Source organism: Rana temporaria, chromosome 3 (assembly GCF_905171775.1).
Source record: "Rana temporaria chromosome 3, aRanTem1.1, whole genome shotgun sequence".
NCBI lineage: Eukaryota > Metazoa > Chordata > Amphibia > Anura > Ranidae > Rana > Rana temporaria.
The window spans coordinates 294,459,783-294,479,376 of NC_053491.1; positions in this window are offsets into that span (position 1 = coordinate 294,459,783).

Here is a 19,594-nt window from a genome sequence, read left to right on the forward strand (position 1 = left end):
CTTCTAGTGCTGGGGTTGATTCCATAAGTTGTAGGACATGCTTAGTGTCCTTAAGGTACGCTTTGGTATTTTGGACGGCTGGCTGGATGAAGTAATCAATGTACTGTCCCATTCGTGAGGTCAGTGACTCGATGCCGTTGACTATAGGCCGTCCCGGTGGATTATCCATGGTCTTGTGAATTTTCGGAACAGTATATATCACTGGGATTCTACAACATTCTGGTATGAGGTATTGGGCTTTTATTTAGGATATCTTTTTTGATCCCTAGGGCCACTACTAATTTTAGTTCCTTTTTGTATTTATTCGTAGGGTTTCCTGAGAGTTTGACATAAGTGTTGGTGTCTGACAACTGTCTATTTATTTCTCCCAAGTACTGTTCCTTTGACTGGATGACTATGGCTCCGCCCTTATCCGCAGGGCGGATAACAATGTAATTTCTTGCTGTAAGTAGTTGGATCCCTTTTTTTATGTGTATAGGGTCAAAGCTCTTTTTCACTTTCAGGGAATCCAAGTCTTCCAATACCAGTCTTTTTAAAACCTCAATGTTGTGATTATCAGAGACTTGAGGGTTAAATGTCGAGTTATTGCGTAAAGTGCTGTGGTGCGTAGTAGCTTTGGGTTGAGTTGATTGGAATCTGTCATTAAGGAAGTACTTTTTCATATTTAGCTTCCTTATATATTTTCGGATTCCAATATAGGTGTATATTTTCCCACCCACTGGTCGTCCCCCTTTTTTTATTTTTATTTTTATATTTATTTTTATTATTATTTTTCTTTTCAACTTCCCTTGTCTATCCTGATGTGTACCCTTCCCTTCCCTGTGTCTCCTTTCCGTACCACCCAGTGGATGACAAATATAGTTAAGTGGATTGATTTAGAAACGTATGTTTCCATATGGAAGACTGCCCTCCTATTCAAGTAAATTAATGAGTTGCTCTTTGCATTCCGGGCACAATATTCGTCCGGTCAGCTTGAAATAGACCTGACCGTCCATCTGGCTTACCATACAATCTTCTAAAAACGAGTTATTTGAAATCCCCACAAATTGTCTTCTAAGAAGAATACATGTTCTTTATCACACCCGCAACAGGACAATAACACTTTCATTTCCCGATTGGTGATGGGCGTTGACAGCCCTCTGTATAAAGCAATGCATTGCTGCCTACGCCCAGTACGTCCAAGACGAAGCTACGCCAATGCGCCTGGCGAAACGCGTTGATGTCACCCAGTAACGTGATCACGTGACCCCGGAAGCTTGGTCTCGGAGGACGGAGGCTCGGAGACACCCGTCACGGATGAATCGCGCTGACCGCCACACTGGTGACATTTGTGAACGGGAGCCGGCTGCAGCAGAGATAAGACACCAAGCGGACAGGGCTATACATACCTCCCAACAAATCAACGAACCTCTGTACCCCACGGACCACAGTATGTCTACACAACAGCTGTACCACACAGACGGATCCGCTCCACGTATCCCACCTATAATGGTCTGGTAAAGTATTGACCTCCCATTCCAGGGATGGACAGTTATATAATACTATTCATACCAGCTGCTATTTTGGGACGTGCGTTTCGTTCATTGAACTAAAGTTGGTAGGATAGCCCGTCATTCATAACTGCTCCCGGTATTTTTGTTGTTGTACATAATAACTTCTGCTCAGTCACTAGTTGTTCCACAGTACCAGTGATATACTCACAAGTACCAAAGCAAGCCTTCAATGTTCTCCTGAATGTCACTTGACAAGAGACTAATATTAAGTCATATATCTACTTTAACTCTCAGAATCTTTAATTTGATTATTGAACTAACTCAGGATTAACAACCATCAAGTGCTTAAGTCGACCAACAATTCATGCATGGCCCACCATACATCCATCCTGGATTGTCCATCCCCTCCACCTCCTGTCCCCCACCAAGCCACTGCTCAGCCCTTTCATTATAAATGACACTCTATTGATCTGATGCAAACAGTGTACGGATTATTTTTGTCCGTACCCTCTCTAATATAGACCCTTGCATCTAAATTAATTATTTTTCCCCATAGAGTGTCAACACATGATCGGTCTGAACACAACGTGTCCGGATCACGTTGATTGTTAAATGTTTGTCTGTGTCCTGTCTCTACTTTGTGTAAGCTTTTGTATATTTTTCACTTAAGGTAGCCACATAATTTTTTAGCCACCGCCATATTTTTTCATATAACTTGTACTATTTAATGCCTTTTTATAAATATCTTTGATACCAATAAATTAAATTTAAACGTATCACTGCCTCTACCAATTGATCACTATAGTGTTGCTAACAGTAATCCCTTTAAGCCAGACTGGCTGACTTCTTCCTTTTCTATAACCTCCCCATCTTCCTTTCCCTTACCTTTTCCTACCTTATTTTTTGTGATAACAGTTTTGATTACAGCCACACGACCCACTTGGGTGTTTGATCAGTATAGGGAATATATACTATCCTCTATAAATAGCAGTGGATAATTTGCATTCATCCCCTTCCCCGAAATTTCCCCCACCCTTTTATGCATATCATGACTTTGGACCCCTATGGTCTTTTCTAGCAAATCCACAAACTCTAAATATAGGCATTAATCACTAAATTATTTCCATCTTCTTCTCCCTGACTGGGTATGGCCTTTGTGCTAGGTGATGAGATAGATCAGGAGATCCAAACAGCATTCAATAGTGATACCCCACAAACCCTTGATCAAAACGAGGAAATAAAAAACAAATTCAAGGACCATAAAAAGTTATTACTTAAACACTTAAATCGGAAGTGGGATGTAACATCTCTTGAAACATATATTTCACAACGTATAATCCCGAGAGGTCTAAGAGAGAGAGTAATCCCTGCAGAACACCTACATACGGAGACATTTCTCCCAAAATGGAAGGAACTCTGCATTGAGCATGGTCTCAAAATAATGGGACTAATAGTTGAGGAGGAAAAACTACAGTTAGAGACAATACAACAGGACATTACGGCCAGTGCCCAAGGCCTTGAGGCACTAAAGGACCAGGAGGAGTTTGAAAAACAAAACACTCAATTAAAAAAGGATATCGATAAAGCCCAACTGAATTTGAAAATTACCAAACAGGGGAAGTACAAACGCAACAGACTTTGAAAAAAACGAAATATTTGATCTCACTATCCCTCGTGGTAGGAGTAAGTCACGGGGACGAACTACACGATCCCAATCCAGGCAACGCCGTAATAAGTCACACGGTGACCCTGAAGACGACCCTATAAAATCGGTAATTTTTTTAGGTCAGGAGGGAGGGGTACAGGAGACAAACCTCTCCCCAAAATCAGTTCCCAGAAAATTACGACCCCAAAAAACAGCACAGGAACGTACCCACAATAGGAGTCAAAAGAAAAATTAACTCTTGACTCCTCCCAACTTACAGTGAAAAATGTCGATGACCTCAAAGTTATCAACTTCACAGATCTCAATCTGACCATTGATCACTTGAGTCTACTTCAGAAGGGCATGTCTTTCTCGCCGGTGTCGAATATGGACGAATTTACCGTCTTTAAGGACATTGCTCTCTTTCTACGAAAAGTATTCTTTCGGTCACTATACTCTAAAACTGACCAGATGGTCAGGACAACTGAACCAACAAGTTTAGAGGACCAACGAATACTGGACATCCTGAGTTCTCTTTTAGAAGAGAATTTGACCTCAACTACTGAACCACTTGTCACAGTACGACGGGCTAATCTCAAAATAAAATCCCTTAAAATGCCCCCCATCTCAAAAAAACGGTGGTTACACCTGTTTTTGGATATGGTCCAAAATGACCTTGAAAAAATTGACTGGACGCATAAAACCAAAGATAACCTCTCAAGCAATGAACGTATGGCCCTAAAAGAACTGCAAAATAATAACAACATAATAATAAAGAACAGCGACAAGGGGGGCAACGGTGTCCTCTTAAAACAGGACCAATATGAGCGTGAGGCTAAACGCCTACTAAATGACGCCTCAACCTACAAAAAATTAGATTCCAACCCCCTACCTAGGGTCGTTGACACTTTGAACCATAAACTGAAGCTCGCTAGAGACGAGGGGCTCCTCACTATGAAAAGAACACAATTATCTGGTGGTGACAGATTACAACACACCCACGTTTTACATCATACCAAAAGTCCACAAAAGTCTGAGTGACCCCCCAGGCAGACCAATTGTGTCTGCCTGCTATGGACCCCTTGAGAGAGTGGGAAAATACCTGGACCTACTCCTCAAGGAACTGGTCACCGACTTAAAGTCATTCGTCCAAGACACACAGCACGTCCTGGCCAAACTGAATGACCTCGACGTACTACAGGAGACGGGTGACATCTTGCTAGTGGGAATTGATGTAGAGTCCCTGTATACCTCCATCCCACATGAGGTCTGTATCGAGGCAGTTGAAACCTTCCTCGAATCTACATATCCGGCCTCAGGACCCCAAAACGAGTTCATTGTGGAGTTACTTCACTTCGCATTGCATAACAACTATTTCCAATTCTTAAACTCCTACTACCACCAAATAAGGGGGACCTCAATGGGAGCGGCCTGGGCACCAGCCTATGCCTGCCTCCATCTGGGCCTCTGGGAAGAGAAAGAGGTATACATGTCTGCGATGTACCGCCGCCACGTATGTACGTGGTGGCGGTACATCGACGACGTCTTGATGATCTGGCAGGGACCCCCCGAACTCTTGAAATTATTTTTGCAGGAACTAAACACCAATAAACGCAATATTCATTTAACATATACCTATGATGCTGAGAGTCTATCCTTTTTGGATCTACAAATAACTTTAAAAAACAAAAAACTGCATACATGTACATATCGTAAAGATACTGCAGCGAACAACTTGCTGTATGCGACCAGTCATCATCCCAATTGGCTCAAAAATGGGATCCCGGTGGGCCAGTTTCTCCGTATCAAGAGAAACTGCTCCAATCCTGAAGATTACAGACGTGAAAGCCAAGAGTTATACTCCCGCTTTTGTGAACGTGGATACACCCACGGACAAATCAAAAAAGCTAGAAAAAGGGCGGTGATACGTGACCGTCTAGACCTCCTTACAAAGAAAAGAACTGTTGATAAACTCTCACAAGAGACGGTAGAGCCCATCAGAATCATCACCACCTATGGGTCCCAATGGGACAATGTCCGCAATGTACTAGAAAAACACTGGGGCATTTTGCGTAATGCTTCTGTCCTGACAGACATTGTCGGTGAATCGCCAAAACTAGTTGCCCGCAGGGCCAAGAGCATCGGGGACATCTTGATACGCTCAGAATTTACTAAAGAATCGGAAACTACTTGGCTATCTAATTACCCTAGGACACTTGGCATGTTTCCCTGTAATAGATGCCAAGTATGTCCTTATGTAGAAAGAACCTCAAGTTTCTCTGATGCTCATGGTGAAGGATCCTATGAAATTAGGAGCTTAATAAACTGCTCCACAACCAGAGTGATTTATCTCATTACATGCCCGTGCCCCAAAATCTATGTGGGAAAAACTAAACGAGCCTTGCGAGTACGACTGGGCGAACATCTGAGAGAAATAAATGAGAAAATAAAAGAACCTGAGAAACCTCTCGCCAGGCACTTTGCACAGTGCCATAACAGATGCTCGGATGGCTTGACGGTCAAAGGTATATATGCCCTTAAACTTCCAAACCGTTGTGGCGATTTCGACAGGATCTTACTGCAAAAAGAGAAATGGTGGGTATATCATCTAAAATCCTTGGTACCCGTGGGCCTAAATACAGAACTCAACCTGCAGGTCTTTTTGGACCCCTGATCCACGAGCCCTACCCCCACTCACCAGTAGTCCTCCATGACCGATGATATCTGATCCAGACTATAACTATCATGAAATATACTCCCCTATACTCATTTTTCCCTCTCTGATTACCAATACATAATCAACTCCTGATCTCCACACCCCTTTTTACATGTCAACCCAACTATAAGCACCCCAATGACATAGGATCTAGCTAATTTGGGTTCATTGTAAAATACCTATCACAACCAGTCATATATATTTTCCCACCCACTGGTCGTCCCCCTTTTTTTATTTTTATTTTTATATTTATTTTTATTATTAATTTTCTTTTCAACTTCCCTTGTCTATCCTGATGTGTACCCTTCCCTTCCCTTTGTCTCCTTTCCGTACCACCCAGTGGATGACAAATATAGTTAAGTGGATTGATTTAGAAACGTATGTTTCCATATGGAAGACTGCCCTCCTATTCAAGTAAATTAATGAGTTGCTCTTTGCATTCCGGGCACAATATTCGTCCGGTCAGCTTGAAATAGACCTGACCGTCCATCTGGCTTACCATACAATCTTCTAAAAACGAGTTATTTGAAATCCCCACAAATTGTCTTCTAAGAAGAATACATGTTCTTTATCACACCCGCAACAGGACAATTACACTTTAATTTCCCGATTGGTGATGGGCGTTAACAGCCCTCTGTATAAAGCAATGCATTGCTGCCTACGCCCAGTACGTCCAAGACGAAGCTACGCCAATGCGCCTGGCGAAACGCATTGACGTCACCCAGTAACGTGATCACGTGACCCCGGAAGCTTGGTCTCGGAGGACGGAGGCTCAGAGACACCCGTCACGGATGAATCGCGCTGACCGCGCTGACCGCCACACTGGCGACATTTGTGAACGGGAGCCGGCTGCAGCAGAGATAAGACACCAAGCGGACAGGGCTATACATACCTCCCAACAAATCAACGGACCTCTGTACCCCACGGACCACAGTATGTCTACACAACAGCTGTACCACACAGACGGATCCGCTCCACGTATCCCACCTATAATGGTCTGGTAAAGTATTGACCTCCCATTCCAGGGATGGACAGTTATATAATACTATTCATACCAGCTGCTATTTTGGGACGTGCGTTTCGTTCATTGAACTAAAGTTGGTAGGATAGCCCGTCATTCATAACTGCTCCCGGTATTTTTGTTGGTGTACATAATAACTTCTGCTCAGTCACTAGTTGTTCCACAGTACCAGTGATATACTCACAAATACCAAAGCAAGCCTTCAATGTTCTCCTGAATGTCACTTGACAAGAGACTAATATTAAGTCATATATCTACTTTAACTCTCATAATCTTTAATTTGATTATTGAACTAACTCAGGATTACCAACCATCAAGTGCTTAAGTCGACCAACAATTCATGCATGGCCCACCATACATCCATCCTGGATTGTCCATCCCCTCCACCTCCTGTCCCCCACCAAGCCAGTGCTCAGCCCTTTCATTATAAATGACACTCTATTGATCTGATGCAAACAGTGTACGGATTATTTTTGTCCGTACCCTCTCTAATATAGACTCTTGCATCTAAATTAATTATTTTTCCCCATAGAGTGTCAACACATGATCGGTCTGAACACAACGTGTCCGGATCACGTTAATTGTTAAATGTTTGTCTGTGTCCTGTCTCTACTTTGTGTAAGCTTTTGTATATTTTTCACTTAAGGTAGCCACATAATTTTTTGGCCACCGCCATATTTTTTCATATAACTTGTACTATTTAATGCCTTTTTATAAATATCTTTGATACCAATAAATTAAATTTAAACGTATCACTGCCTCTACCAATTGATCACTATAGTGTTGCTAACAGTAATCCCTTTAAGCCAGACTGGCTGACTTCTTCCTTTTCTATAACCTCCCCATCTTCCTTTTCCTTACCTTTTCCTACCTTATTTTTTGTGATAGGTGTCAAACTTGTTCAAGTTTTTGACAGGAGCATGCTTAAGTCCCCTGTCAAGTACTGCTAGTTCTTCATGAGTCAGTGGAATGGAACTCAGGTTTACCACGTTCTCTCCTCGTCTGATCTTTTTCTTTTGTTTTCCCTTTCCAGCTCTGTTTCCCCTTTTGGTTCTGGACTTGATCTTGGGCCTGTTTCCTGTGTCCGTTTCCTGGGGGAGCGTTGGGACTCTTGTGGGTGTCTTCGAGGAGAGATGTCCTTCATCTCCCTGTCTAAAAAAGGACGTGGTAATAAATATTGTGGGTGGTCATAGTAGTATCGCGGATCTTCCTGATAGTGTTCTTGATAGTGTCTCAATGGTTCGTATCTGTTGTGGACTACTATTGGGGTCCGATGTTGTCCTCCATAGTACTCAACTACTTGTGGGGGTCCCCTAGAGTGGTTCCCGTAATTGTCATTATTCTGACTCGGTCCTCTGTTGTATCCTCCATACTGATCGTAACTTGGAGGCGGGGGTTCTCTATTGTCCCTCGGGTTTCTGTCATTGATATAAGTGTTATTCTGTTGACCATTATTGTAGGGTTTTTTATATTGCTTCTTATTAGGTTTCTTCCATTGTTTTTTCGGGGTATGGGGCACATAATTGCCCTGGTTGTGTTGTTCATGTTGTACTCTAATGTATTCCCGATTAGATGCTTGTTCTTCCCAAGAATAATCATAAAGACCCACTTCAAGGCAGTAGATACTAACAGTTATCTATCCGTAGACAGCTGTCACTTCAAGCCATGGCTATATAATATCCCTAAAGGCCAGCTGATCAGGATAAAAAGAAACTGCACGAAGGAGGAGGACTTCAAAGAACAAGCGAATTTTATCGGATAGAGGTTTGAGGAAAAAGGGTATGACAGATCGTGGATAAATGAACAAATCATCCATGTTCAAAATACGGAGAGAAAACCAATGTTGGAGAACAAGACCAAAACAACTGTAATTCAAGAAACAGCACCTTGTCTGGTATTAGACTACAATACACAACATAGGGACCTCAACAAATTAATCCAACGACACTGGTATGTCCTCCTGAGCGACAAAGATCTAAAACGGATACTGCAGACTAAGCCGAGAATTATATACAAAAGAGCCCCCACTCTCAGAGACAAACTGGTGAAGTCAGTTATTGCACCCCCTCCTAAACCTAGCTTTTCCTTTTTTGATGGTAAGGGCTTCTTTCCCTGCAGGAACTGCTATGCATGCAGGCATGCTAGGCTGTTCCAAGGGAAGAGAACCCAGTTCCTAGGCACAAACACAGGCCATACTCATCAAATTAAGGACTTCATAGGGTGTCACACAAAAGGTGTTATCTATGTCCTTCAATGTGACTGTAACCTACAGTATGTAGGGAGAACAAAAAGAGCATTGAAGGATAGAATAGAGGAACATGTACGGAATATAAGAAAAGAGAATCCAAACCATAATGTATCGTGACACTTTGCACAATTTCACAATAAAGACCCGAATACACTACAATTCTGGGGGATTGAGAAATACAAAGCATCCTGGCGAGGCAGCCACGTAGTGAGGGTTATTAGTCAAATCGAATCTCGATGGATACATACATTAAACACATTAACCCCCACAGGCCTGAACGTGGACTTTGACCTTAACTGTTTCTTGAATAATTTTTAATTTACTATATTCTTGACTTTTGATATTTCATATTCTGATTTTAAGGACATCTAGACACCTCTTTTATCAATCAAGAAGCACTGTCCGACATATTGACCTTCTAGGGATGTCTTTTTCTCTTTTTTACTTTTGGTCATTTATTATATATAGACATCCCGTGTATTATATTGCTATGTATATTTAATAATGTTAATGGGTATCTGCAGCCCTCTGGTCAGATGCGACATCACCAATTGTTGGGCTAAGTCGGTTTTCTTCCTTTCTTTATTGATTTTCCTGCATTATAATAATCATATTGATCATTCCCACCACTAGGTGGTGCACTAGTTAGACTAGTAAGTATGGCCATTGATCATTTTATAAATTCTCTATAGATACCCATTGATTTTTAATATATATATTTTTAATATATATATTTTTATTTTTCATTTTTTAATCCTATTGTTTACTTCCATGTGGGAATATCATGCCCTAATTTATCAGACTGGCTCTCAGTCTGATTGGTCCAACGTACGACCACCATAATAAATAATAAAGTTTCCATTTTTAAATTTGAGTACTCTATTAGCCGTTTTGTAATTGAGGCATTTTGTATATCACACCACTGTACTGCTACTATAGGATGAGTCCAGGTGTGACAGTGCAGGTTATACTGCATGTACAATTCGTCCCAATACACCATCTATATTTGGCTCTGTCCAGCGCGCATTAAATGTCCACAGACTAGGACTCCGAGAAAATGGCGCTGTGTTTACTTCCGGTCCCCTGTATTAAAAGGTCGGATTAAACCACCAATCCAGATCCCTGAAGAAGTCACGAGACCGTGACGTAACGCCGTAGGACAAAGCACCACGTGATACAGGCAGCTAACCAGAGGCCAGCAGACTGTAACTGGCAAGCTATACGCCGCGTCCTTGCTGAGCGGGTTATTCAAAACTGTACCGCATTTTAAGAAATAAAAAAGATTTGTTTATCTCAACGTGCTTCACCATCTCTGGCATCATTCCTTTTACACTGGGCCCTATTTGTTAACACACACGGACCGGAGGACAGCACATCCGAGGATCATCCACCCTTTTGGAATATCAGTGGAGTCCGTCCGAGACGAGGATCGGTGATGCTGAGCCCACATCAGGAGAGGACAGCACTTGCCCTTTATGCGAATTTACCACTGGATGAAGGTAAGGGCAATGTGAGACTGCTGTTGTATTTATGCACCTGACCTAGAAGATCCACACCCCATCTATTCCCACCTATGCATTCATAGACCTTAGTAATCTGTGCTATTTCTTATGCAATATTGATTGTCCATCCCCCCATTTTTCCTTTTCTTCACTTTTTTCATTGGTTTTCACATTCCTCTTCTAAGAGGTAATCCTCACTTTATGGTTTGGCTTCCCCAGCCCATCTGATAGCATCACGTTTTGGGTGTTGTTTGCTGCTACAGCGCATCAGATGACCGCACGGCTCACTTAACACTAGGCTTTTGGCATTTATGTATAGATTTTGTTTTTTGTTTTTTTTTCTACACTGGAGCGCTGATCACTTTTTTTTCATATTCTATTTATGGTATTTGTGCACCTTTAGATTAAGCAGCCTCAGTAACGTCAACCCTTTTTCACGCATTTTCCGCTCCAACACTCGCAGTAGCGCAATAGACCTTTTCTCACAGATGACATATACTGTATGTCCCCAGGCTGTGGTACTACCACATCCTGCGACTTCTGTCTGACCAGACTGAAGCCAGGTCATCACTTTCTTGTCTTCCTTGCAGCCTTCCCTGGAGCCTTCCCTGCAGCCTTGCCTATAGTGTTCCCTGCAGCCTTCACTGCACGCTTCCTTGGAGGGTGTGGCTATAGTGGTGGACTTGTGGCAGGAGGAGGAGGAGGAGGTGGAGGGAGAGGAGGATGGTCGAGCGCACATATGTGCATGTTGTCAGTCAGTTGGCCTCTCAACCCCTTATGAAGGGCCTGAAAAATAAATTCCCTCACAGATGAGGCTTTGGCCCTACACCATTTTCTGCAATCTACTAGCTATATAGCAGCCAAAGGGCCTCTTCAGCGTTGGGGGTGGGGGGTTCTGAGGGCCTCACCAGCCTCCCTAATGAGGCCCAGTGCTACCTTATCCAAGTCCCTCCCCTTTTTTGTCCTTTTTGTTGTAAGGGGGAGAGCAGGCACCTGGGATTGGATGTGGCCACTGGGCCCGACCACCTCCTGGCTGACACTAGGCCTGGCCACCTCCTGGCTGACACTGGGCCTGGCCACCTCCTGGCTGGCACTGGGCCCGCCCACCTCCTGGCTGATGAGTCCCCCTGCCACCTTCTGGCTGCCACTTTCCAGACCCTCCTCCTGGCTGAGGTCTTCCTGTGTATAAAAAAGGATATGGTTTTAGTTTCTGGTTCATCAATCACACACAATTTTCAGCTCACGATTGTTGCAAATTGAATGTTAATAAATAGAAAAGACTATCATTTTGACACCAGCATTTTTCATTCTTGTCCCTATAATTTTTGGCCACTACTGTATATTGATATGTCAAACACTTTTTCTTAAATAATTAATTTGTTTTCAATAATAACATCTAGTTAACAATCATTTTAGGACAATAAATATGGTAAAAAATACTATGCCTGGCTCCAGCTGGGCTTCTCCAGTTCTTCCAGGAATGAAGGCCCAGGTTGGTCCTCGGAAGCCTCAGCTGGGTTGGAGGGAAGGGTGGAGGGTGGTCATCCAGAAACCGCAATCTGTTGTAGTACCACAGACTGGGTACATACACATCTTCTGCTGCTGCTCCTGATTTGAGGGATTTCTGTATCTTTTTATACATGCTCCTCAAGGTACCAATTTTCTTTTCCACAAATGCGATGTCTGCGCTGGGGACCCACGTCTTAAGAAATTCCAGCAGTTTCCCCACCATTGCCTTCCTAGCTGGTTTATTATAATATATTGTTTTTTTAACCTTCCATAAATTGTTAAGCTCCCTGTACCAGTCTATGAACCTGGCCATGAATTCTGGCTCCTTAAATGGATTCATATTAGCTGCAAGACAAAACACAAGACAAAAACACTCCTAATATTATCCCAATATAGGCCTCAATCTAGAAGCAGTATAGGCCACTGATGCCCCAAGTTTACATTTTACCTTCGTTAGAACGTACGGCGCTTCCGTTCCTCCTTCCTCCGCACACAGAACATAGGTACGACACATGCGTGTTAGCTTTATATACACTGCGAATGCCTGATACTCTGCACACGTCGCTAGCCCCTGACGTTCTTTCTAGTCTAGCCCCTTCTCTTTCATCGCAGTGGGAGAGGAACATGGCGGAGACCCAGCAGGTGTGTGATAATAGCACTAATGAGGAGGAAAGCCCAGAGACAGACATGTCCCAACCCAGGCGGAGATATAAGGCCTCCAGGGGCGGACTGACCATTTGGGCACTGCCCAAGGGCCCCATGCCACTAGGGGGCCCCATCAGGGTTGCCAGCCTCAGTAAAACCAGGGACAGTATGTAAAAATCTGTGTTTTTTTTTACATCTGTCCCTGAAATGTCCCTTACCGACATTCTTTTGGTCTAAAAATCCCAAGATTATACCTGCCCCGCCTCTCCAGTACCTTTTCAGTGTGTGTATGTATATTCTGTGTGTGTATACTGTGGCCTCATAATCTATTGCCTGGGGGCCCCATAATCTCATTTTCCCTGGGGGCCCCATAATCTCCTATTGCCCGGGGGCCCCATAATCTCCTATTGCCCGGGGGCCCAATGAGTTGTCAGTCCGCCACTGAAGGCCTCAAATATGTCCTTTGTAAAGATGGCGGAGATGGTGGACATCTTGAAGAGGACCGACTATGATGGGAAGTATGGGCCGTACCAAAACCCAAATCTGAGAAAGGCCAAGATCATGAGTAAAGTTGTGAGAAGTCTTCACAGGAATTTTAGGGTACATCGATCCAAGGAGCAATTGAGGAAACACTGAAATTGAGGGAGCACGATCGGTACGTAAGGATCCCGAAAATCCTTGTAAAAAGTAAGTTCTTGTCCTGTGTTCCTATTATTATTATTATCATTATTATTGCATGTTGCTCCATGTGCTTTTCTTTACTGTTGTACAGTTTAAAATTAAAACTTTCAGGTTTGTGGGCACAGTAAACATCGCTCGTCCCACTAAATACAATGTTTTTGGCAGATACTACATTTGGTCATGCCTATTTGTATTTAAAGAAGTTTAGTACATTGTTGTCTAGATGTGTTTGTAACTAGAATGAAATGCAAACTTGATTCAGTGTAAAGGAGAGGACACTCAGCAGTTGTTTCCACATCTGGACTCAGGAGCACTAGTGTGGGACATCAGAACAACCTTTTTAGGGTGTCCCACACAGGTGCTCCAGTGGATACTTGGGGTATCTCCATGTGTGAAACTTGTCCCAAAAAGGTAAGTGTTCCTGCTTCGGTAAGGTAAAAAATCATGTCTTCAGCTTGGAACTCTGCCAAAACAGACAATTGTACCACACTTCCAAGCAATGTTTCATATTCCTATTTCTGGCCTCAACTATCTGTGTGCTAAGTATACCTTTTATTTCATTCTCAGGCCCCATACTCACGACCAAACATGTTTGCTGAAACTGGCCCGCGGACCAGTTTCAGCATACATGTTTGGTCGTGTGTAGTTACGAGCGTACAGAATTTCACCGTACATTTGCCCGCCGGGCCGTTTTTCAGCAGACATTTATTTCCAAACTTGTTTTAAAACCGTCCGCTCAAATCCTGTCCGAACGTACATGTTTGGTGGTGAGTACACAAAACCAACGTACAAAAACCCCGCGCATGCTCAGACTAAATGAGGCCACGGGAGCGCTCGTTCAGGTAAAACTCACGTTTCTTTGGGATATGGCACATTCGTCAATAGAAAGATTAATTCTAGCAATAGAACACTGAAGCAAAACACACAATAACCAATGCTTGATGCCGTCGTTTTCTTCATTCTTCTCTTGCTATAACTAATCAGTTATTTAGCTCATGTTATTTCAACTGAGTTGTTCCATACTCAAAAGTGACATTTGTTAGCTGTGATGTAGTAAGATTTTTGCAAACTTTTATTGGCCCGACGTATCATATTTTTAGTGGTCCTCCACATTTCAATTTTTTTGCTTTTAATGTTTAATGGTTATCTTTCCCACTTTCTTTAGGTGTTTATAGTTATGTCACCATTTAGAATATTTTAATAGGAAATAGTTTTGATTTAGCTTTTGTTTGTATATTTAACATGATTTTGTTGAAGGTTGTTTAAATTGTCTACCATGTTGGCACACCAAATGACCCCCCCCCCCCCCACATGAGTTAGTGAATATTTTAGATTAATCATTTTATTTATTTGTAATGTTTGATGCCTAAAATAATACCCACAGTATTACAAACAATAGGCACGTTTTTCAAATCAACAAAAAGGCTTTTATTTGAGCAAATTATAAAAAGGATCAAAAACAGAATGGCAGCACTTGAACAGCTAGCAACATACATGCAAACTTGCATTTCAAACATGGTGAAGGATAAACTAGCCAACCTCAGGAAGCACACAAAATAAAATCTGAAGCAGCAGCACATAACCAAAGCAACCCAAGCTGTGGTAGTCCAAACAAGATGCCATTTGTGGGGGATCAAATGGAAGGCAGGGCATCAACGTCTCCTCTTCCTTGCAACCTTCCTTCCAGGCTGCCTTCCAGCGGGTCTTCCCTGGGCCCTTGCAGGTGGGGATGATGTGGCAGCAGGAGAATGGTGTTCAGCAAGCCGGGCCGGGTCACATAGCCCAGTGTCTGGGGTCAGCAGCTCCCTCTGCATCCACCAAAGGGCCTGGTTGATCACGCCCTTTGCCAGTTGCCTCTGCTCCTCCGTGCCTTGATTCAGGTCATGTGCCACGGAGGCACTGTAGGCCTCAGTGGGGTTGAGGGGGGCCCTCATGATGGCACTCGCCTCCTGAATCATTTTCAGGCTGGCTTCCTCCACTGCCCCCAATTTCTTCTTACGGCCTGGTGGCCTAATATAAAGTGGAGGAGCCTGGCTGGTGGTGGTTGTCCTGGGGAGCTGCTGAACGCCACTGGGCCCGGCCTCCTCCTGGCTGCCACTGACCCCTTCGGCCTGGCTGTCAGTGAGGAGAGGATCTGCCACCTCCTGGCTGGTCTCTTCTTCCTGTGTAAAAAAAAGGGACATGTTGTAATATATTTAGGAATATACTCACTCACATTTTCATGCTTGAATCTTATTTTTTGCCTTGAATTTAAACTTGAAAACAGACTCACCCTCTGACCCCTGCAGTTGTCATCCCTGACACCTATTTGTTTGCCCACGATTTTAGATTTTTACTTCCCAGCTTGTATTTTATTAACCAATATCAAGTCAAGAATCAAACAATAATTAATATTATTACATAAATAGTTATGAAACTACTATACCTCATCATCGTAGAGGCGCAGATCTGCCTCTCTGTCAGCCAGGCCCTCTTCATCCGACTCTGCAGGGCTGTGGTGATCTGGGGAAGTCCCGCTGGGAGGTAGCGTGGAGGAAAGGTTGGGATTCAGACTCGACATTGATGGCCTGCCTTCCAGTTGATCCCGCAAAAATGACATCTGGTTGTAATACCACAGCTTGGGTTCCTTTGGTGGTCTTGCTGCTGCTCCAGATCTTAGCTGCTTTTGGTGAGCTTTGTACGCTCTCCTATATGTGCCCCTGAGGTTGGCAAGTTTATCCTTCACCATGTTGGCACTGCATTCTGGCACCCATGTCCTCATGTATGCTGCTAGCTGTTCAAGTGCTGCCGCTCGTACGTCCTTATTGTGGTAATGGTCCTGCTTTGAATCCCACAGGATGGGCATTTCCCGAAATTTATCCAGCAAATGCTGGATAATGTCTTGGCTCTGCAGGAGATCCATTGTGAATTTATTTTTTTATTTTTTTTATTCTAGATAGAAAAAATGAAAAGAAACCAAAAACACAATTAAAAAAAGCCTCAGCATTTACATTGATAGAATATGTTGTTAAAAAAGTAGTACCTATATAGAAATACAAACACAGTGTCTCTTGTTTTGAAAATGCTGGCCAGCTCTGCCCCATTGGTTGGTTTTAGCTAACATTTTTTTTTAACATGCCGCCCCTTTGGTTACATTGCAGGAAATAATATAAATCTACAACCATACACAATTCTTACAAATGACAGCATTCATCAAGGCACTATTGCATGTGTAGATATCCTGCCCCTCAGCATTGATTACATGAAAGAAACTTCCTAATGACCTCTGTCCAACCAACACAGAACAATACTTGGCCTGATCTGAATACACCCTACATAATTACTAATGAGTCACAGCATTTTTGATCTCTCTATTTTGTGATGTCTACAAAAGCATTTGGGTATGAAAATCACATTCTGGTATCCAAGAGACATAATAGCTTAATAAAACTGTGCAACCAACAGACCAAACCCCCATCCCATTGCTCTACATTTTAGAGCCCGCTGCTGATCCCATGTTTAAATTTCTTACCTGCCTCTCTCACAATCCTCGTTTCTTCCGCTCGCTGAATTAACACGTAACCTACGTAATCACGTCAAGCGCCTTTTATCCACTCCGCGTATGTATGAAACGCCGCCCTCGTCACCTTTGCCATGCCCCTAATCAATTGAAAAAGTAAATATGGCGTTAACTGTGTAGGTTCTGGAATCGCGCGAATATTCTCCGCGTAACCTACGTCAATACGTTGTTGGCATTCGCGACACTCCGCATATGCAATAATCCCCGCCCTCATCTCCGCCCCTGACGGGACATTTCCTCGTTTCCACGCCCCTAATCTCTGTGGGAAGGAAAGATGGCGATGTCACACGAGCGGGCACGGAGCTCTCATGGCGCAAGTGAAGGGACAGAGGCTGGACCGTCCCGATCCAGGCCTAAAAGATATAAAGCCACTAATATGGCGTTCGAAGAAATGGTGGAGTTGGTTTACATCATGAGGAGGAAGGATTATGATGGTGAATGTGGGCCCTACAAAACACCGAACCGTAGGAAGTCACACATAATGGACAAGGTGGCAAGGAGAATGAGGAGAATGTTTGGTGTCACCAGGTCAAAGGAGCAACTACGGAAGCGTTGGTCCGATTTAAAATTGAGGGAGCCACATCACATGAAGAAGATCCTCAAAATTCTGCGTAAAAGTAAGTCCATATTATTTAAGGGGGGGGGGAATGTCTGCAATAATGTGTTGACATGTATTTTTTCACATCTGCCTCCTTGGCCTGCTTTTACTTTTGAACACGTGTAGATACTGTATTGTGTTTATGTCAAATAACAACCTTAAACAAATTTTGTGAAATAGTAAACACGCGTAATATGACATTGTTTAGCAAAAATGTGACGTTACTCCAGGAACAACACACCTGGACATGGCTGACTGGCCCCAAACTTGGTTTTCCAACATTGTTGAATAGCAAAATCACAGAAATTAAATTGAGTGAATGTGACAGGCAAACAAGATTCATTCTCCAAAATGCAAATAAAGCTGATGTTTTAACATCTTGAAATGCAAAGCACCTGTGTCTCAAAAATCAAAGTATATTTATTTGGAGGGTCGACGAGAATTAATGTTTTGGGGGGACATCCATTTGTGTCACTTCTTTGCAAAAAAGGGGCAGGATCAGAGCTTGGCCTAGAACTACGCCAAAAATGGAGGATTGCTGAAAGAATAAACAACCAAAAATCATCATAAATGTATCGTCTATGCAATGTGTGCGATTTATGATATCCAATATCAGTGTGCTGATGAGTATACCTTTTGTTTTTTATTATTTCTTATAGGGGAAAGAAGACGCCAGCAATTGGAGGAGGCAGAGAGGGCCAGACACCCGGAAAATCAAACACCTCCACATGTTGAGCAGGAGGAGGCTGGGGAAGGAAGAGAGGAGGATGTGGAAGGAGAAGAGGATGTGGAAGGAGAAGAGGATGTGGAAGGAGAAGAGGATGTGGAAGGAGAAGAGGATGTGGAAGGAGAAGAGGATGTGGAAGGAGAAGAGGATGTGGAAGGAGAAGAGGATGTAGAAGGAGAAGAGGATGTGGAAGGAGAAGAGGAAGGAAGAAAGGAGGAAGGAAGAGAGGAGGAAGAAGTTATTTTGGACTTAGAATTTATATCAGATGAAGGGCAAGTGGCGGAAGAACAATTTGGCAAATTGCAAGAAGGTGGATTGATGGATGAAGGAGGAGTCGAAGATGATGGGGAGGTGGTGGAAGAAGGAGGAGTGATAGAAGATGATGGGGAGGTGGTGGAAGAAGGAGGAGTGATAGAAGATGAAGAAATTGGGGATGTGGAAATTATCAGGCCATCAGGTCAGTGTCACCCCTATATTAATAGGGCCAAACATATGCAGATAGGCTGGAAATTATTTACATATTTTGAATGCCAATTTGTTTCTTTTTAGGGGATCAAGATGGAGTAGCACATTTTTCACGTGCAAGTGCTTCTATCATTATACAGCAACTAATGGAGTGCAGCACGGAAATGGACATTATGCAGGAAAGGATGCTAGTCATGGAGCAGAATGTGCGAAATGTCATTTCAGAGTGTAGCACGGAAATGGAGAACATGCGACAAAGGATGCTAGTCATCAACCAAAATTACAAAAATATCATGGACATGATGGGCCGTGTCAAAGACTGAACCACAGAATCCCATCCCCCGCCCATCCCCCGCCCACAAAACCCTTTTTAATTTTTGTACTTTATAATACGCCAAAATTTCTAAATGCACACACAGTGTGCCAATATGTGCTAGCTGCCATCACAGACTATCTATTGTCTGTGCTTTGTGGGTACAAACCCCTCCTCGATCCTCAAGTAGTTGAGAGGAAGGGTTTGCTCCCACAAAACACAGACATTGATCACCCATGATGTCAGATAGCACATGTGGCCATTTGTCTGTTTAACCAATGACATTTGGCGAGTTTTCACTGAATGTGTGCATTTAGAAATTTTGGCGTGTTCCAGTGTGAAAGCACACCATCCATATGACTGACTGCTGTTCATTTTTTAAATTTTTGTTTGGTGTTGATCTTTTTTGGTTTGTAAATGTTTCCATTTTCAGATCACAAAACGAACAATAAATCTCACCTAAAGAAAGAAG